The sequence below is a fragment of the Dama dama genome, chromosome 31 (genome assembly GCF_033118175.1).
Source record: "Dama dama isolate Ldn47 chromosome 31, ASM3311817v1, whole genome shotgun sequence".
NCBI lineage: Eukaryota > Metazoa > Chordata > Mammalia > Artiodactyla > Cervidae > Dama > Dama dama.
In genome coordinates this window covers 15,711,043-15,732,971 of record NC_083711.1, presented here as the reverse complement: position 1 = coordinate 15,732,971, position 21,929 = coordinate 15,711,043, and positions in this window count along the sequence as shown.

Below are 21,929 nucleotides of genomic sequence, written 5' to 3'. Positions count from 1 at the left end.
GCAATGCAGGAGACCCTGGTTTGGTTCCTGAGTTGAGAATATCTGCTGGAGAAGGGATAGGCTACCCACTCTAGTATTCTTGGGCTTCCCTTGTGGCTCAGCTGGTAAAGAATCCACCTGCAATGTGAAAGACCTGGGTTCGATCCCTGGGTTGAAAGATCCCCTGGAGAAGGGAAAGGCTACCCACTCCGGTATTCTGGCCTGGAGAATTCCATGGACTGTATAGTCCATGGGGTCCAAAGTTGGACACTATGGAGCGACTTTCACTTTCAACACCACTTGGGAAGCCCAACAAGGAGCATTCTCTACCAATGTAAGCATTTGTTAGATTCTAACCATCCTCCTGCCTACCTACATTCATTCAGCATGAATGAAAGCCTAAACTGCATGAGCTGATGGAACAGAGGATTTGGGGTAACAGTAACTTGAGGTTTATTTTGAAGTTTGTCTTAATTGTGTGCTGTGCTGTGCTAAGTCACTCAGTCGTGTCTGACTCTTTGCCACCCCATGGACTGTTTCCCACCAGGCTCCTCTGTCCATGGGGATTCTCCAGGCAAAAATCCTGCAGGGGGTTGCCATGCCCTCATCCAGCTAAGTGCTCCCTATCCACCTGATACTCCCTGTCCTCACCAATGTGATGGCACCTGGTTGCACCTTGACAAAAAGAGGACAGACTATGCACGCATTTCTTGTTCTGTTGTGCTGGCTCCTCAGCTGCCTCTGTGAAGAGGTTCTTCCTGGTTATTTGACTTTAAAGGAATAAATTCTTGTCTTTGGCACTGATATTAGCACACTTTACTAGCTAGCTGAGCTAACAAGCCACATATTTGATGCCAAGCTAAGCATCCAGTTTGATTGCTGGGGAAAGGGGTCTTGAATAACTTAATTTATTAGGAAAGCAATAAGTAGAATAAACAGCAATAACAAAAAAAATTTGGTTAAATTTTATCTGGTTCCTGTGATAACAGACCCAGGAGAAAAAAATCATCCACTAAAATACAGAAAATTGTATATACTTGGAGGCTATCATTATCTAAGATTTCTGCTCCATTAATTGGAAATGTAGGTTTTCTAGGTGGCTCGGTGGTTAAAAAAAAAAAAAAAAAAACCTCTGCCTGCAATCCAGGGAGACATGGGTTTGATCCCTAGGTCAGGAAAATCCCCTGGAGAAGGAAATGGCAACCCTCTCCAGTATTCTTTCCTGAAAAATCCCATGGACAGAGGAGCTTGGAGACCACAAAAGAGCCAGACACGACTGGGTGAATAAACAATGACAATTTGCAACATACTCCCTAACAGACTCACCAGTGTGCTTTTCAGGGTTTGTGAATTCACCTCATAAATATCTGTTGGGAAAATTTATGTTTAATGTGCTGGGTCAAAATAAACTGTTGAGATTAATGAAGTTAAGTATAATTAATCCACATGAAATGATTTAATTATGGGAAAACACATTTGGGCAAATCCAGGAAGATTACTCTTTATTTTTCTTAGTTTAGTTTCAAGAGTGCTTCTTATAAAATGTATGAGATTCTGTGAATTTAATAGCTTCCCCCAGATTTCAAAAATGTACAGTAAATGTATTTTCCATGAAAAAAAAAAAAACAACCTCAAATAGTTTTCCTCATTTTGATTTGAAGCAGTGATATTTATCAAGCTCTGTTTTAAAATTCTCACAGTATACTCTTATTTCACAAGTGCTTTTATTGATAATGATTAGCCACTTTCTTCCCACTTTAAAGTGACTTTAAAATGATATATTGATATAATACACATTTTTGGTCCACTTGAAAATAACAAACGGGAGAACATTACTATTCTTTTCATTTAGTCTAAATTTTGGTAGAAAGGTTTCACAAGAATGCAAGCACTTTATCTTCAAAGTAACATTAGAAATTACTAGAGGGTGAGCATCAGTTGGGGCCTCCCTGGTGGTTCAGTGGTAAAGAATCTGCCTGTGAGGCAGAAGACGCAGGAGACTCTGGTTCGATCCCTGGGTTGGGAAGATCCCCTGGAGAAGGGCATGGCAACCCACTCCAGTATTCTTGCCTGGAGAATCCCTTGGGCTGAAGAGCCTGGCAGGCTACAGTCCATGGGGTTGCAAAGAGTTGGATATGACTAAAGTGACCATGCACGAGCATCACTTCTTTCCTATTTTATAAATCCAATGCTACCAAATGAAGAAGCATAGTTTGGATTTCTTTTAATCTGATGCCTCAACAAAACAGAGCCAAAGATAATTTATAGATATTAGTACTTACTAAAGTCACCGAAGATTCTACACAGAAGGAACGTCATACAGGAGAAATATGGTATGACATTCCCTACGCACAGAGTCTAAAAAGAAGTGATACATATGAACTTAGTTACAAATAGACTCACAGACTTAGAGAATGAACCTATGGTTACAAGGAGAAAGGATGGGGGGAAGGGTTAGTGAGGAAGTTTGGGATCAACATTGTACACACTGCAATGTTTACAATGGGTAACCAACAAGGACTGACTATATAGCACAGGGAACTGTGCTCAGCATTATGTGGCAGCCTGGATGGGAGGGGAGTTTGGAGGAGAATGCATATATGTGTATGCATGGCTGAGTCCCTCTGCTGTTCACCAGAAACTATTTCACCATAGTTAATCAGCTTAAACTCCAATATAAAATACAAGTTTAAGAAATTAACAAATAAAGATGCAAAGAACTTATAGAATAAAAATTTTTTTTTCAAAGTCACCCAAGAAGCACTGCACAATTTTTAGGGATAATTATCTTTTTTTAAAATTTATTTTTATTTTTTCCCCAATTATTTTTATTAGCTGGAGGCTAATTACTTTACAATATTGTAGTGGTTTTTGGATAATTATCTTTAAAGCCACGCTTCATGGTCAAAGCTGGAGGCAATATGAAATTAAAGAGTTCATCAAGGAAGGTCTCATTTGCACCTATACCCTAATTAAAAGTGAATTCAAACTTGCCATGCCAACTTACCAAGCACATATTTTGTGATATTGAAAACCCATTCTATTTTTTGGCTTTAAATGTCTCTATTGTTGACCTACTGAAAGGATTCAGTTTTGTTTCTGACCAAGTACTCTTCCATTGTTTCCCTTGCGAACCAAGTTTTAATTTCTGTTCTGAAGACTTTCAGTTATCTTTTACTTAATTCGTAGGATTCTTGTTATCAGTTTGTTATTGCTAAATAACATGCAATCCTGAAACTTGGTGGTTTTTTTTTTTTTTTTTTTTAAGCTGATGTCTTAAGATAACAATCATATATCACTTCTCACAGGTTTTCAGGTTGGCTGATGAGGTCTACTGATCTTTTCCTGGGTGTGGCTGGCCAACAGTAAACAAATTCAAAATTGTTCCCATCTGAGTGTCCATCTGGGATTTACTCACATATTTGGCATCCAGTTGACTAATTAGCCTACTGAGGAGTGAAAGACCCCACGGAACAGAGAATTTGTTTCCATTTGAGGTCACCTTCAATCAGCTCTCTGTATCAGTGGTCCCCAGGACTACTCCCCAGATTCAGCGATTCTCTAGGAGACCCAGCATATGGTGTATATTGCTATATATAGCAAAAGGATACAAAGAAAAATCAGCAAAAGCGGAGGCAGATGGGGCAAAGTCCTGAGGAAATGAGGCACAAGTCATCAGGAGCCCTCCCTGAATAGAATCACATAGGCTGTGCCTGATTGCTCCAGCAATGAATTGGGACAACACGTCTGAAATGCTGTCTACCAGGGAATTTCATCAGAGATTCAACACCTAGGCTTTATATGAGAGGCTGGTTATGTAAGCACCATCCGCCTGGCATAGACCAAAATTCTAGACTCAGAGCAAAACCAGGTGTTCAGCACAAACCATATCATTTGTCCAAATATTTTAGGCACAGTGAGGCACTCTTATCAGTTAGGGTGGTAGGGACATTCGAGATATCCAAGTTTCTAGATGCCAGCTCAGGGCTTATCTTGCAAGCAGGTCTTTCCAAAGATAGCAGTCTCAAGCCTTCTATGTTTAACTTTTTCTGGATACTGTCCCAGGCATGTTCTCCAGCTAAGGCTCGAGTTCCAAGAAGACAAGTGGAAATTCAAAAGGCCTCTTGAGGTCTAGACTAGGAATTGGCACATGGAAAGGCTAATAGAGTTTTGCCAAGAGAACGCTCTGGTCATAGCAAACACCCTCTTCCAACAACACAAGAGAAGACTCTACACATGGGCATCACCAGATGGTCAACACCAAAATCAGATTGATTATATTCTTTGCAGCCAAAGATGGAGAAGCTCTATACAGTCAGCAAAAACAAGACCGGGAGCTGACTGTGGCTCAGATCACGAACTCCCTATTGCCAAATTCAGACTTAAACTGAAGAGAGTAAGGATAACCACTAGACCATTCAGGTATGACCTAAATCAAATCCCTTATGAATATACAGTGGAAGTGAGAAATAGATTTAAGGGAATAGATGTGATAGACAGAGAGCCTGATGAACTATGGACGGAGGTTTGTGACATTGTACAGAAGACAGGGATCAAGACCATCCCCAAGAAAAAGAAATGCAAAAAGGGAAAATGGTTGTCTGAGGAGGCCTTACAAATAGCTGTGAAATGAAGAGAAGCTAAAAGCAAAGGAGAAAAGGAAAGATATTCCCATTTGAATGCAGAGTTCCAAAGAATAGCCAGGAGAGATAAGAAAGCCTTCCTCAGCGATCAATGCAAAGAAATAGAGGAAAACAACAGAATGGGAAAGACTAGAGATCTCTTCAAGAAAATTAGGGAACATTTCATGCAAAAATGGGCTCAATAAAGGACAGAAATGGTATTAACCTAACAGAAGCAGAAGATATTAAGAAGAGGTGGCAAGAATACACAAAAGAACTGTAGAAAAAAGTTCTTCATGACCCAGATAATCAAAATGATGTGATCACTCACCTAGAGTCAAACATCCTGGAATGTGAAGTCAAGTGGGCCTTAGAAAGCATCACTATGAACAAAGCTAGTGGAGGTGATGGAATTCCAGTTGAGCTATTTCAAATCCTGAAAGATGATGCTGTGAAAGTGCTGCACTCAATATGCCAGCAAATTTGGAAAACTCAGGAGTGGCCACAGGACTGGAAAAGGTCAGATTTCATTCCAGTCCCTAAGAAAGGCAATCCCAAAGAATGCTCAAACTACCGCACAATTGCACTCATCTCACACACTACTAAAGTAATGCTCAAAATTCTCCAAGCCAGGCTTCAGCAATACGTGAACCGAGAACTTCCAGATGTTCAAGCTGGTTTTAGAAAAGGCAGAAGAACAAGAGATCAAATTGCCAACATCTGCTGGATCATTGAAAAAGCAAGGGAGTTCCAGAAAAACATCTATTTCTGATTTATTGACTTTGCCAAAGCCTTCGACTGTGTGGATCACAATAAACTGTGGAAAATTCTGAAGGAGATGGGAATACCAGACCACCTGACCTGCTTCTTGAGAAACCTGTATGTAGGTCAGGAAGCAACAGTTAGAACTGGACATGGACCAACAGACTGGCTCCAAATAGGAATAGGGGTAGGTAAAGACTGTATATTGTCACCCTGCTTATTTAACTTATATGCAGAGTACATCATGAGAAACTCTGGGCTGGAAGAAGCACAAGCTGGAATCAAGATTGGAGGGAGAAATATCAATAACCTCAGATATGCAGATGACACCACCCTTATGGCAAAAAGTGAAGAGGAACTAAAAAGCCTCTTGATGAAAGTGAAAAAGGAGAGTGAAAAAGTTGGCTTAAAACTCAACATTCAGAAAACTAAGATCATGGCATCTGGTTCCATCACTTCATGGGAAATAGATGGGGAAACAGTGGAAACAGTGACAGACTTTATTTTGGGGGGCTCCAAAATCACTGCAGATGGTGACTGCAGCCATGAAATTAAAAGACGCTTACTTCTTGGAAGAAAAGTTATGACCAACCTAGCTAGCATATTAAAAATCAGAGAGATTACTTTGTCAACAAAGGTCAATCTAGTCAAGGCTATGGTTTTTCCAGTGGCCATCTATGGATTTAAGAGTTGGACTGTGAAGAAAGCTGAGGGCCGAAGAATTGATGCTTTAACTGTGGTGCTGGAGAAGACTCTTGAGAGTCCCTTTGACTTCAAGGAGATCCAACCAGTCCATCCTGAAGGAGATAAATCCAGGGTGTTCATTGGAAGGACTGATGCTGACGCTGACACTCCAATACTTTGGCCACCTCATGGGAAGAGTTGACTCGTTGGAAAAGACCCTGATGCTGGGAGGGATTGGAGGCAGGAGGAGAAGGGGACGATAGAGGATGAGATAGCTGGATGGCATCACCGACTCAATGGGCATGAGTTTGAGTAAACTCCGGGGAGTTTGTGATGGACAGGGAGGCCTGGTGTGCTGCAAGTCACGTGGTCGCAAAGAGTCGGTCACGCCTGAGGGATTGAACGGAACTGACTGAACTTCTGACATAATGTACTGACCAGAGAAAATACCAAGATCAAGAGGTGAGAACATGGGCTCCATTTCTTTATGGAGTGCTCATCACCAAGGACATAGACAGTTATTGATTGGGACTATGAAAACAGTCAGTCTACCATATCCCCCATAATTCTATACTGTCTTAGAAAGTTGTGAGAAGCTTATGACTGGCCCCCCAGCCTACCCAGGCAGCTTTGTTCCATTCCACAGAGAGCTTCTATCACAAACACCTTCCACTATCATCTCTGGATAAGATTCTTGTCATTTTTCCCAAAGCTAATTCTCAGCCTCAATTGAGAAGCAATTATGGTGTCTCTCCACAAACACGAATGTGTTGGGCCCACTGCTCGGGTCCTTGAATTTCTTTCTTCACCCTTAATGCATGGGGATTTGCAATAAGACAGCTGCTATTTCTCAGGCATTTGGGAGATTATGCCTTAGGCAATTCAGAAAGGATCTCCATCAACTCTATCTCCGGAGTGTCTATATCCCACTGATGAAGTACAGTCACTGTCACACCCAGGAGGTTTCAAACTCAACTGGGCTTAGTTCAGTACACAGCAGCCAAACCCAAGACTGATCCCGTCTATGGGAGTCCAGCTCTGAAACTTTCCAAGAGCTCGTCCAGGGCTCCTTGGGCAGCTGGTAAGAATACTTCAGAGAAAATTTTAGAACAGTGCAGTACAGTCCCCACATTCTGGGTCTGGGGGAAGAGTAATGACATGGAAATTAGAAATAACTGATGCCTAATACTGTTTCCTTTTGATATTTTCAGACTAATGATGAGCAGAGCGTGTCACTGGTGGAAAAATTTTATGACTTTTATTGGTAAAATGGCACAGCTGTAACAGTTTCACTTTAGTGGACTACACAGTCTTAATACCCAAAATAGCAGATCTTAGCATGGACTTTAAAGGAACATTCCTCTTAGGATGCTTTCCCGGACAATATAATTCCTCCCCACGACATTTCCTTGGCAGGACAATCTGACCAACTTTGTCTCAGCCCAGACATGACAACACTAACTGTTCTTTCTCATGAGCTAATGAACTGCTCTCTCTGATTACCTTCTTCCCACATTCATTTGGCCTGACTTTTAAAGCTAAGTCAACAATTTCATGCCTGATAGAATGATTTTGAATAGAGCATCATTACTTTAAATAAATAAGTGCTTATAATATTTTAAAGCTTGAAATTTGAGGGTGAATTCTTGACAGAAAGTCTATCATGCTGTTCAGAAACACTATATATGTATACTTTAATATCCAAAGTAAAGAATGCACAATTGAAAAAATATTTGCATTTAATCAAAACTGGTATATTCACAGTTAAGTCTTCAAGAAGTTTAAAGGGTGGAATAAACTTTTGTGTCATCTATATTGACAATTTTTTATGCAATATTCTTTGTGAAGTTTGTCCAAAAGAAAGTATTTTGTTTGAAGCAATTAATTAGAAATAAATAAATAGCTGGCATACATTGAGTCCTTAGTATAGGAAAGATATCATATAGAAGACTTTATATATTTTATCATTTACATCAACCACAAATAAAACAACTTTGTTTAGGGGTGTTATTTTGCAGATGGAAAAACTAACACAAAAGTGTAGTGGCTTAAGCAAGAATTCATTAATAATGAGCAACAAGGTCAGCACTGGAATGCAATCATTCTGACTCAAAAGATCAAATCTGACTTAAAATAGTTAGCATACTTAGATACATATCAAATGCCAACACATGGGTGCACACATACCCACCCCACACACATATATTTAGAGTGTAATTGGAGCTTTTCAAACCTAAGAAATTCTACCCCAAAAATGACTTTATAATCTTCAAAGCGATATTAGTTTAATTATATGCCATAAGTACAATGAAACCACTTGCATATGTTATACTGACTACAATATATACTGGAATGTCCCCTCAGATTCTAAGGCTTAAAAAAAAAATTGTTGCTAAGATTTTATTTATTTTTTTTCCAAAATGATGATTCTTGGCAGACAGCATATGATTTTAGCCACAGAAACATTGTCTTAGTGAACTTTCTCTGTAGGAAAATTTTGAAGAAATTTATAGAAAACACCGCTCAGGAAACTTCCTTTTCGAGGCAGGCTGTTAGGAAGACTGGCTGTGTCAGAAAAAAATGCCGAAGAAAACATTTCAGAATGAATCATGCAGACTTTCTCCAAAAGATTCTAATAAATATGAAGAACATACACCCTAATTTAGGGATGAATTTAACTTTATCCCATTGAATTTTAGTTAAAGGGCTATCAGTTCAGTTCAGTCACTCAGTCATGCCTGCATCTTTGCAACCCCATGGACTGCAGCACGCCAGACCTCCCTGTCCATCACCAACTCCTGGAGTTTACTCAAACTCAAGTCCACTGAGTCGGTGACGCCATCCAACATACTATAGTGGTTTCTATGTTTCTTAACTAAATCTGTCAGGTCTTATCCAAGGAGTTTGGTAGTGGATGGCCTGAGTAGGGGAAATCCATTTTGATTAAACCAGAATAATCATGGGTTGGTTGGTCATAACCTGAAACACTACCAATCAAATTTTACTTTGAAAGTTAAAATATGTCTTTGGAGATGAAGGCAAAGTAAGAGTGCATCTAGACCCTATGTTTGTTTTATTCATTTGTTGTAAAATTGTCTTCCTATTTCAGATCCCTGGAAGAAACAAAAGCAGTAACCCTCAAGAAAGCACTTTGATTTGGAATTTCATCCATTTCCTACCCTACAGAATATCCAAGACTCAGAGCCACTGTTAAAGGAAGACTTTCTAGTGTACAGGGCTCATCATGGAACATGAGCAGGGCTCCCGGAGCTAGGCGAGTGTTTATTTCCAGAGAGAGAAGGTAGCCTTCTTTCCACCTGGTGAGGGTAAGATTATTAGCTGACACACATTTGAAACATGTTATAATCCAAGGTCTGGGGTAAGCACATGGCATGGATTAATTTAATAAATCCTTGGAGTGCTGTTATTCTCTCTTTTTTTGCAGATTAGAAGATTGAGAACAGAGTTTGGGTAACCTGTTCATATGAAGAGAGTCATCTTAATCTAGCCACTTGGACATGAGCATTATTTCTCTAAATCTTTGTCTCCCATACACTACAAACTTTTGCTCCCCAGATACAACCAGAACTGATAGGGTGGGGCAGAGTCCTTGAGATCACTGTTCACCACTAGAGGCCCAAAGGACTCTGCATGGTACCATGGAGCCATTCAAGATTCTAGACATGTGTCAGGGTCAAGAAGAGAAGAAGAAACTAGGAAAATTTTGACATTCTTGCAAAGCCCAAATTGGTGTCATTGTATCAACAATCTATGTGATATTAACTTAGTGCAGAATGAGTAGGCCCTTGAGGAGTGATCTATTGTACCCAAAACCTTCACCAAAACTTGCCCAGACTTCTCAATGTCACCAGCAAGAAGCCAGAAAGAAAATTCCAGATTAAGATTAGGGCTCTTCGTGCCATATCCATTTTTCTTACTCCACTTTTTATCGTTCTCTTTTGTTCTCCCCCTTTGTCCTCTTCCCAGGATGATTTGTGTTTTGCTAATTCTGTCTCTTTCCAAAGTCCTTCTATCCTAACATTTATTGCCAAAAAGTATCATTAAATGTGCTTTTCCACACTGGAACTGTGGGGGATACAAATCAGAAAGAAAAAGAGTTCTTAGCAAGTTTTTCTCCTGTTATTTTCCTTTGCCCTTATGATGACTATTTTCAACCCTATTGTTTCCACAACTACTTCCTGGGCCAATTCCTCATTTCTGCCCATGTCCCACCTTCAGAACTTAGAATTTGGAACTTGTGCTTAGGAGGATTCTGAAAAATAATTAATCTGTCAACATTCAGGTCAGAATTCAATAGTCAGAAAGCAAACATAAATAAACTCAGCCTCTCAGATGTAACCTTACACTAGGAAAGTCTAAGGCAAAGCACACACAACTTGGTTTCCCTTCCACTGTTGCTCAGTCGCTCAGTCATGTCTGACTCTGCAGCCCATGGACCGCAGCACGCCGGGTTTCCCTGTCCTTCACTATGTCCTGGAGTTTGCTCAAACTCATGTCCATTGAGTCAATGATGCTATCTAACCATTTCATTCTCTGCTGCCCCCTTCTCCTTTTGCCTTCAATCTTTCCCAGCATCAGAGTCTTTTTGAGTCAACTCTTCACATCAGATGGCCAATGACTTACTGGTGAATCAACCGGTCCCTCATTAATCACAGCATTCTGATGTGCATTTAGGGGGTACTTTCAAAGAATAATTCTTTAGACAACAAGAATAAGTGGGATGAGTGTGCAGAAAACTCTTGAAGAACTACGGGCTGTACTCTTTGCTGCTCTAATCCTCAATGCATCTATATAGATTTCTTTCCTAGGAATTTTGTCCTTGTCTACAGAGAGGTTTTTTTCTCTCTGACTTCTAGAAACATCAATTTGTAATTCTAAAGGACCAAATGTTTTAAAGCTGTGCTTGGAAAAATCTCCTTAGCCTTTGAGATTTCCATTTTCTTAATTTGCAAAATGAGTAGCTTAAGTTAGACCATTCTAGTTTATCAGCATAGTCCATATCCAGGGTTTATTAGATGCTGAAGTGCTAACATGGATCTTATATTTGAGGATATGTCTATGAAAATAAAAAAAATTCACTCATTTAGATGAATCATGTGTGCAATTATAGCCACTCAGCAACTCAGACACCTAAGTAACTGTCAATTTTTTATGATTTTATGAATATTTTCTTATGAAAACATAGTTACAAAATTCTACTTTGTATGCAAAACAATAAACACATTTTGAATTTTGTTACCAATACACAGGAAACTTAAAGGTGGATGGAGTTCAGTTTCTTCAAGTTCCTTTTATAAGATGATATAATTAAACTAAATAAATTAGGCTCCTCCCATCACATCTCAATTTCTTTCATTTGCCTACACATTATGTGATCTTGGTTTAAAATTTAAAAAAGTTTTCCATTGCTAGTTCTATCTGAAATAACTACATATTTTTCTACAATTTCAATAATTTAATTTCATATAATTTCTCTTAATTTTTCCCCTTATAAGCATAATTCATTTTTTGCTGACTTATTAGATATCAATTCAGAATCAAATCACTATAATAAATGTGTTAGTAGTAATTTTCCCGTCTGAACACACTGACCGGTCAATTGCTACAATGCATGTCAGTATTTTCAACATAGCAGGATATTTTAACAAAATGAATACAGGGATTATGAAACAAATAATTCCAGTGTTTGAAGAAACATTTAAAAGACAGATAATTGTAGAAATTATCTCATCAACATTTTGACCAATGACCACAGGGCTTCATCTATAATACTTCCAGAACCTCACAACTTCACTAAATAGTTCTGATTGGTATGACTTTATGTTGGACTGATAATTACATTTCTCTTTTTGGTTTAAATGTTGCTTTCTGGGATAATCTTATCAATCCAGAATAATCTTAGCAATTTTTATTCAAAATAATTCCTCATGTATACCTATAGCAACAGCTTTTCTCTATAACATTCCCCTTTGCAGGATGTTTATAGAAGTCCCCATAAATAAAAACCAAGAAAATGAAACACAAATGATTTCTTTACATACATGTGTGTCTAAATTGTATTTCACATATTAAGAAGAAACATTAAACTTAAGGTCAGGACTAGGAAAATATTAGTAGAAAACAAAACACACATTTGTTTTTAAGGGTAAATTTCCCAAGTAAATATTCTATCACATATCTAAGTCCAATATTTTAGAATTTGAAAGCTAACCTTATAATATTAATATAATCTAGATTGTTTTTAATATTTCCTACTAGAAAAATCAGCAATAGGCTTCATTTAATAGAAAACATTTACCATGTTATCTTTATGAGACATGGATGGCTAATCCATTGTTTTGCAAAAAATGATTTCTTTTTGAGATGTGAGTGCTTGTTTAGTTTAGTCTAAAAATAACAAAGCTAATCTTAAAAAGTATAATAGACTATTCCATTAGCTTTGCTACAACAAATGGAACAATAAATGACTTAGGATGTACTTGTTATTATAGGACAAAACATAAAGTTAATGGGATGTGTTCTTAAGAGATAAGCATGACTTTTGTGACATTAATGAATTTAGAGTTTAGTCTCTCTGTGTAGCAGACTCTCACACCTTTGTTTTGATTTTGTCATTGCTTTCTAATTAGTTTTTCTGTTTGACAGGTCAACATTCTAGAAATGTGGTTTTTGTGCCTTTTATTTTTAAAGAGTATGCCTCTTAGATCATTTCCTTGGGATGAAGTAATATGAGAAAAATAGATGATCCTTCCTGGCCTTCAAATTTACTGGTCTTCTACTAAAGCTAATTTAAGTCATTAATGTATTCTTTACATTTTTATGCTGAATTTATCTACAGTTTTGAACCATCATCCCCCAAGCTTCTATTACGCCTTTGCTTTCCAAATCCTCTTCTATCCTGCACAAATTCACTTCATCTCTCTTCTGCCTTGGTTCACATGGCCCCTAACGTGGACTGCTAACGCTCCTGGTCTGAGCAGCTATGTTTGTTTATACTTTGCTTCCCTTTTGCATTTGGTCCATGATTTACATAATTGTTCCTAACCTGAATTGCCTTGGCATTAGCAGTCAAATTGGTGAAGGATATTATCAACAAATTTCTCTGCTGACAGTAGATGTACTCAATTTGAGCCACATTTTGGCAGTCAGTTGCCGCCGCACACAACCTCGAGGTCAGTCCCTGCCCTCGTGTTACGCAGGATCGCTGTGGAACTCAGCTTTGATGCAACCGTAGCTGAGCATGATCTCTGCAGAGGCTTTGGCATGGAAATCACTGGCAACAGAACTTGGCTCAGGGTTTGTTTAATCAGAGCACCTCTCATTGGACTACGGGAAAAAGGGAGGGGGAAAATAAAGAAAGGAGCCGTCTGCCTATTTTGGGGTTGCCTGGCAGGACAAAAAGCTTGGAGTCCTATGAACAAAACAGTGTATTAAAGGAGACATTAGACTTGATGTTAAAACACAGAAACTCTATATGACAAATTTAATTCCTAACCATAACAGCAAAAAGTACGTAGGGCAACAAATCAATAATTTTATTCATTTCTTGTGTATTTCTAAAGCTATGACAAACCTAGAGTGTGTATTAAAAAAGCAGAGACATCACTTTGCTGACAAAGGTCCATATATTCAAAGCTTTGGTTTTTTCCAGTAGTCATGTTTGGATGTGAAAGTTGAACCATCAAGAAGGCTGAGTGCCCTAAGAATTGATGCTTCTGAATTGGGGTGCTGGTGAAGACTCTTGGGAATCGCTTTGACTGTGAAGAGATGAAACAAGTCAGTCCTAAAGGAAATCAACCCTGAATATTCATTGGAAGGACTGATGGTGAAGCTGAAGCTCCAGTACTTTGGCCACCTGATATGAGGAACTGACTCATTGGAAAAGGCCCTGAAGCTGGGAAAGATTGAAGGCAAAAGGAGAAAGGGGCGGCAGAGGATGAGATGGTTAGACAGTATCACTGACTCAATGGACATGAGTTTTAGCAAACTTCAGAAGATAGTGAAGGACAAGGAAACCTGGCCTGCCACAGTCCATGGATGGAAAACGTCAGATATGATTTAGCAACTGGGCAGTATGTATTTCTAGAATATAATTTATCCCTAGGTTCCCTTCTCACCATTAGTGTGAGCAAATGACTGATTTATTTCGTCCAGTGGAAAGTCTCTCATATCCTTTACTTTTGCACTCAAACTGTCCTTAGCTTTGCACTTGATTTCTTTTCCTTTTCATTGCAGATGTAAAGATGCTTTTCTCTTCTTAAATGGGACTCACCACTCAGTGTCTTTCTGAGCTTGTTCTTTCCCAAATCTTCCAGGGTATAGCTGTCTCAGTCATGGTCTCTTTCATTTTCCCTCTTCCTTTGTCTTTGAAATTTTAATTAGGATTTTTATTGCTAGAAACAGAGGGTTACTGTGTTGGCCAAAAAACTCGTTCAGGTTTTCCTATAACATCAAACGAACTTAATGAACTTTTTTTGCCAACCCAACACAAAGCATAGCGCATGAGAAGGTAAGGCAGTCCATAACGTTTTGAAAGCAGGGTAAGTGAAAGGATATATGAGGAGTTATGAGCCTTGACCTCAGAAGACGAGTCATGAATCTTCACTGGTGTTCCCCTATCAGCTTGCTTGGCCCACTCTATCTGTGCTTCTTTTTTTTTTTTTTTTAATCATTTTCTTCAGCTTTTTCTACCAACTGGCTCTTTCACTGTGGACCATGAGCATTTATTTTCTTCCCAATGCTTCTAATTACTTGTATTTATGACTTATTCACAGTCTTTTCTTTTCAACCAAGGCTCATTTTTTATGGATTTGTTCAACCTGTAATCCCATTGCTAACTTCAGGATTCTCTGTGGGATTTTACTTCAGATTTTGAAGAATTAGAATCTACCTGATGGAATTCCTACCTAATTGGATGGAAAGATTTTGACAAAGATTGTGTCATAGGCTATGGTTACCTGGCTAAATGTTTGTCTTTGACGCCAAATTTTAGTCCAGAATTTTGTGCTGTTGCTTAGTTACTCAGTTGGGTCCAACTCTTTGCAACCCCATGGACTCTAGCACACCAGGCTTCCCTGTCTTCAGTATCTTCTGGAGTTTGCTCAAGCTCATGTCCGTTGAGTTGGTGATGCCATCCTACCATCTCATACTCTGTCACCCCTTCTCCTCCTGCTTTCAATCTTTCCCAGCATCGGGTTTTTTTCCAGTTAGTCAACTCTTCCCATCAAATGGCCAAAGTATTGGAGCTTTGGCTTCAGCATCAGTCCTTCCAATGAATAACCAGGTTGATTTCCTTTAAGATTGATAGGTTTGATCTCTGTGCTGCCCAAGAGACTCTCAAGAGTCTTCTCCAGCACCACAATTTGAAAGCATCAGTTCTTTGGTGCTCAGCATTCTTTATGATTCACCTCTTACATCCGTACATGACTGCTGGAAAAACCATAGTTTTGACTCTGTGGACCTGTGTTGACCAAGTGATATTTCTGCTTTTTAATATGTTGTCTAGGTTGGTCATAGCTTTCCTTCCAAGGAGCAAACTTCTTTTAATTTCATGTCTGCAGTCACTATCCAGAGTGATTTTTGGAGTGCAAGAAAATAAAGTTTGTCACTGTTTCCACTTTTTCCCCTTCTGTTTGCCATGAAATGATGGGACCAGATGCCATGATCTTCATTTTTTGAATGTTGAGTTTTAAGCCAGCTTTTTCCACTCTCCTCTTTCACCTTAATTAAGAGGCTCTTTAGTGCCTCTTCACTTTCTGCCATTAGAGTGGTGTCATCTGCATGTCTGAGGTTGTTGGTATTTCTCCAGGCAATCTTGATTCCAACTTTTGCTTCATCTATCACATGCATGGAGAATTCATCCATGCATTTCGCATGATGTACTCTTCATAGAAGTTAAATAAGCAGGGTGACAATATCTGTACTCATTTCCCAATTTTTAACCAGTTTGTTGCTCCATGTCCGATTCTAACTGTTGCTTCTTGGCCTGCATACAGGTTTCTCAGGAGGCAGATAAGGTGGTCTAGAATTCCCATCTCTTGAAATTTTCCACAATTTGCTGTGATCCACATAGTCAAAGGCTTTAACGTAGTCAATGAAGCAGAAGTAGATGTTTTTCTGGAATTCCCTTGCTTTCTCTATGATCCAGTGAATGTTGGCAATTTGATCTCTGCTTCCTCTGCCTTTTCTAAATCCAGCTTGAAAGTTCTTGGTTCACATACTGTTAAAGTCTAGCTTGAAAGGTTTTGAGCATGACCTTGCTAGCACGTGAAATGAGAGCAACTACGTGGTAGTTTGAACATTCTTTGGCTTTGCCCTTCTTTGGGATTGGAATGAACACTGACCTTTTCCAGTCCTGTGGCCACTGATGAGCTTTCCAAACTTGCTGGCATATTGAGTGCAGCACTTTAACAGCATCATTTTTAAACATTTGAAATAGTTCTGGTGGAATTCCATTACCCCCACTATCTTTGTTTGTAGTAATGTTTCCTAAGCCCCACTTGACTTCACACTCCAGGATTTCTGGCTCTAGGTGATTTACCCCACCATCGTGGTTATCTGGGTCATTAAGACCTTTTTTGTGTATGTAGAGTTCTTCTGTGTTCTTGCCACTTAATCTCTTCTGCTTCTATTTGGTCCTTGCCGTTTCTGCCCTTTGTCATGCCTATCTTTGCATGAAATATTCCCTTGATATCTTTAATATTGATACCTAAGACCATGGAGAAGATCAACTAGTTTCATTTATTTCCATTTGTGCATATTTTCAGACTGGTTTTTGAGTGTTTGTTTGTTTTCTCCTCTGCCATCAAATTTGCACTTTCCTAACCATGGTCTCATTCATTTTGAGATCAACATTTAAGGGACATCAAAATATTCAGTGGGCTTACCTGGTGGCTCAGTGGTAAAGAACCCACCTGCCGATGCAGGAGACTTATCTTCTGTCCTTGGGTCAGGAAAATCTCCTGGAGAGGGAAAGGAAATGACAACCCACTGCAGTATTCTTGCCTGAGAAATCCCATAGACAGAGGAGCCTGGGAGGCTACACTCCATGGAGTCAAAAAGGAGTTGGACACAACTTGGTGACTAAACAACAGTCAGATATTCAGTAATCAAGATAAATTGTATTTTTCTGCACTATTTTTTAATATCAAAATTCATGCACAGATCCATGGTGAACAAAATGTCAAAAAATTTTCCTGGTTTTTCCTTCTGTTTCAGGCTCCCTCATGGCTTGGCCTGGCATTGACTGCAACTACTCCAACCAAAAGAAAATACAATTTTACCCCCTTTAATTATAGTTTTATTTCTTCAGTCTTTCTTGAAAACTAAGTCTATTCGCTTGTAGTCTATTTCTCAGGAAGTTGTTTTGGAATAGTAACACTTGGTAATTTATTTCCATATGGTCACTGGTGACTTCCTCATTCAGAGCAAACTCGATCATATACAGGTGAAAAAGTTGTCATTAGGTAGACTGGTAGATATTGCCAAAGCTGGGAATGCAATTGAAAGGGGAATGATTCAAGCCACTTTAAAATTTTGGAACAATTGTGTGAAGTAGGATTGAGGTCATCAGAATAAAGTTCAGGGCTACAAGAAAACTTAAGTTTTCTCTTACAATTGCCACACACACCCCGCCCCCCTTGCCGATCATCACTCTTAACCTCTGTAGGACTCAGTGGTTTAGACTGGTCTCTCCTGTTGGAAATCTCTCCCGGGATACCAAGGTTCCCATCACAGTTCCCTCCTACCTCTCACTGACTACCCTTTATCCCTTTTATTGCCACTGCATCTTCTTCCACTCCCTCAAGGAAAGAGGAAGGTAAGGTTCAGTCCTTGGCTGTCTTTTTCATCATCATCACAGCCCCATTCACCCTCACAGTGCAACCTTCATCCCTCTAGTGAAAGTGAAAGAAAGTGAAAGTTGCTCAGTCGTGTCCAAGTCTTTGTGACCCAATGGACTATACAGTCCATGGAATTCTCCAGGCCAGAATACTGGAATGGGTAGCCATTCCCTTCTCCAGGGGATCTTCCCAACTCAGGGATTGAACCCAGGTCTCCTGCATTGTAGGCAAATTCTTTACCAGCTGACCCACAAGAGAAATCCAAGAATACTGTAGTGGGTAGCCTATCCCTTCTCCAGCGCATCTTCCTGACCCAGGAATAGAAGTGCCATCTCCTGCATTGCAGGTGGATTCTTCATCAACTGAGCTATCAGGGAAGGCCTCTAGAGACCCCTCTAGAGAGGGAGATTCCTCCAGAAAATACACAGCTAATTCTGAACTTCCCTAACAACTCTTATATTTGTCTCTTTCTCACTGTTCCACTACTACACCCTCATACGCATCCATCTCCCCACACAATTAGGCCATCTATTTAGCATTTAAAGACGTTTGGGTGTTTAGCTCCAAAACCATTCTTTCTTTTTGGTTTCATTGAAAGATACTGATGTTTTTATTTGCTTGAGAGGAGTGAATTATAATAAAATTTCATTTGTGTATTTTTTTTAACAGGAAGTAGTAGCTTCACTGGATTGTGTTTGCTAAAGGTCCTGAAATATCATGAACAAATAGACCATAATAGAAAACTGCACTTTCTGACAGGCCATGCTATCTAGTGGAGTAATACAAATTCCAAGCCTATAGTACCTTGAAAAAACTAATGGTCACTAACAGTCACTTCCATTAGTTTACAGAGAAACTCAAAAGAACTTTTTGGCCAACCCAAATGATGAAGAGGGAGACTGCTTATATGAACCAAAGATTAAATGGAGATAAAGGGAGGTGATGCCCAGAGTTGGGTGACAGTACCGCTTATCGTGTTAAGTTGGAAGGGCAGGCAAGACGAAGGCGTGTTTCTCCTCTGCTCCGTTCTGTGGCTGCTGTGGTTGGTGGAGCTGCATTTGCTTTGGATGCAAAAGGATTCCCATTTCAAGTGGTCTGTAGGGCACAGTGGGACCTGGGGTAGAGACCGCAAGAACTGGTTATCCGTGTCTGGCTGCCATCTTGCCTTCTCAAGCACAAGTGGATCTCAGGACTTTGGAGAGATAAAAACTTTCTCATTAGAAAAAGGAGTACATTTCAACTGTCATGAAACTATTGCTAAGCATTCAAAAAGTGGTTAGAAAGGAATTTGAAATTGCAACCCCCCGCTTTAGGGAAGATGAGCCATAAAGACTATGGAGATTACTTAATTAAAAAACGGCTGCCCCAGTATTTGAAGAGAACAAAGCTGGCCATGAATATAAAGAGGCAGCTGGTTTTTTTATTTCTTTGTGGGATTTTTTTTTTTTAATTTGCTTAACATATAACACTGTTTAAGTTTGGATGGACATGAGTTTCAGCAAACTCCAGAAGATACTGAAGGACAAGAAAGCCTGGTGTGCTGTAGTCCATGGGGTGGCAAAGAGTTGGACACGACTGAGCAACTGAACAATGACAAAGCTTAAGGAGTACACATGTTGATTCGTTACATTTACTATTGTAATATGATTGCCATTGGAGCCATAGCTATCACCTCTATGGTGTCACATAATTGTCCTTTTTGTGTTGGGAATAATTAAGCTCTAGTCTCCTAGCACCTTTGATGTTTGTAACACAACAGTGTTGTCTATGATCACTATACTGTGTATTAGACTGCCAGGACTTTTAACTACTAGTTGCAAGTTTGTGCCCTTTAGCAACATCTGTTTTATCCCTGCACTCCTGGTAACTGTCATGCTACTCTGCTTTTACAAGTTCTCCTTTTTTAGATTCCACACGTGAGTGATATCATACAATATTTGTCTTTGTCTGGCTTACTACCCTCAGCATAACATCCTCATGTGTGCTAGTGTGCATGGCGGGAGGGACTTGGTGGAGAGAGAATGTGAAACTGTAGTGGGAAGGTTGCCAAGAGAATTCTTTCTCTAGAGATAGCTAGAAAGAACATAAATAAATAAAACAGTGATTCATTCTTGGTGATGCTATAAAGCTTGCCCGGCAAGACTTATTTACGCAGGCGAGAGGCTTGTGGTGACCCAGTTGTTTCTGAGAAAGTATAAAAACTATTGGATTGAGCCCTAATTTGACTCATGTTATTGGTCCCTAAGATTGTTGGTTTTTTTTTTTTTTCTCTCTTGTAAACTTAAAAAAGAAAGCCACATAAACTTAAGGGGGTCCAGAACTGATATGAGATGATGGTCAGTATCCAGAAATTGGTTTTTAACTTTTCAAGGAACTGTTTATAACACTAATTTCTCAATCTTTGAAACACATGGTGTTTCTAATTGAAGATTTCTGAACAAAGACATATGTTTCTCATTCTCTCAGATAAATCATATGCAAGCCATATCCTGAAGGACATTGTGTTTTTAATAAAATAATCTACAACATACTCTCCCTCTCCCTCTCTTTCTGTATCTATGGAAACTATATGTCAAAGGTTCCAGAATATTTTGACGTTTTCTTGTATAAGTAAATACAGCATATATTTCCATTTGTTTCAGAGTATCCCCATGAAATTATGTCAGAATTAGATTTCAGAGTTTGAGCAAATAAGAAATAATGTCATGATTGCACATGGCTTCCTCTATTGACATCTATTTGATGCTTTCTTATGATAACATTTAAAAATGACAGTTTCCTGTTTGCCAAGCTGATCAAAAGATGTCCTTTCTTTGACCTGAGCCCTTCCTTAAAATGATTCCAAATTTTAAGAAGTAAAGAGTCACAAATGTGCCCTGATGTGTCCTGATCAATTCACTGGTTTGGGGGCTGATGGTGGCAGGGCTTTCCTTCCTTTGACCAAGATTGGAAACATGAAATCACATAGCATGTTGAGAAAGGATTCCAGTGGTTGGAGGCAAAGGTCTTTTCCAGGGAAGGAGTACGGCAGCTACTCATGATGCCTTTCTTTCTGATTTTGCTGAGAGCTAGAATTTACGTTGATATACATAGTGTGACTTCTATGGTTTCCACCTACTCCAAATTATAAACTTATGTTTGAAACACCATCTTAGAGATTCTGTTAAAAAATACAATAGCAGGAGGAGGGGTAGTTTTAAATCCTACAAAGTCTGATGATTTCCTTTTTTTCTTGATTATTTGTTTGCTATTGTAGAGCAGCTGTTGCTAAGATGTGCTATCTCCACTGCCTTAAAGATGTGGTAGGTCTTCCCTGGTGAGGAATCTGCCTGCAGTGTGGGAGACCCAGGTCTGATCCCTGGGTCGGGAAGATGCTCTGGAGAAGGGAATGGTACCCACTCCAGTATTCTTGCCTGGAGAATCCCATGGACAGAGGAGCCTGGCGGGCTACAGTCCACGGGGTCACAAAGAGTCAGATATGACGGAGCAACTAACACTACTACACTACTACAAATATTCTAGTTTAAGAAATAGTGACCTGGAAATCTATAAGCCATGTCCTTAAGCATTACAAGCTGACATTTTTTTAATGTATTAGCTTCAAGCCTACGATGACACAGACCTACCCAAAGATGCCTAGACAGCTACACAGGTAAATATACTGTTTACACACACACTGAACCACAAACCCACTTAAACATGCTCATAAACACACCTTCCACCAGAAAGTTAAAAAATCTCCAGTCCATGCCCTTTTCTCATGTCTATTAGCTCTCTGGCCTGAGCCATCATCTTCCCTGCAGTAATCCCTTGGTGAAATGCTTGATACCCAGAGTCAGACTGGATGACTCTGGATGGCCTTGGGCAAGTCGCTGCCATTTGCTCATCTCTTAAGTATTGTTAATATTAGAACCTGCCTGAAAGGATTAGTTGCAATCAATTATTCCATGCAAAGTACTTAGAACAATGCCAGTGCTCCAGAAATACCACCTGCACTTACTGGGGACTCTTCTGGTTTCCC